Below are 330 nucleotides of genomic sequence, written 5' to 3'. Positions count from 1 at the left end.
TGATCACCTGATTACCCCCCACACCTGTATAGTATAGAGTCTCTGTATTTTCATTAATTTTATTAATCAAACATTATAGTATTCTCTCTCCTGTTGTTTGTACTTTGGTTTTTGGATTCTTGGCCTGTCTTTTTGCCTTTGCCCCTTGGATTTGGTTGCCTGTGTTTTTTGGATCTCCTGTGTACCGAAACTTGGTACAGTTTTCTTGGTCTGGTCTTATCACACCCAGATATCAATCCCCCTGGGCGGCTGTGGCTCAGAGGAAGAGCGGGTCGTCCACTAATCGGAAGGTTGTTGGTTTGATCCCCAGCTCCTCCCACCACATGTCAA

Source organism: Morone saxatilis, unplaced genomic scaffold (genome assembly GCF_004916995.1).
Source record: "Morone saxatilis isolate NCDOM2014 unplaced genomic scaffold, NCSU_SB_2.0 Contig10, whole genome shotgun sequence".
Classification (NCBI taxonomy): domain Eukaryota; kingdom Metazoa; phylum Chordata; class Actinopteri; family Moronidae; genus Morone; species Morone saxatilis.
The sequence above is the reverse complement of the archived record's forward strand: the minus strand, read 5'-3'. Positions refer to the sequence as shown.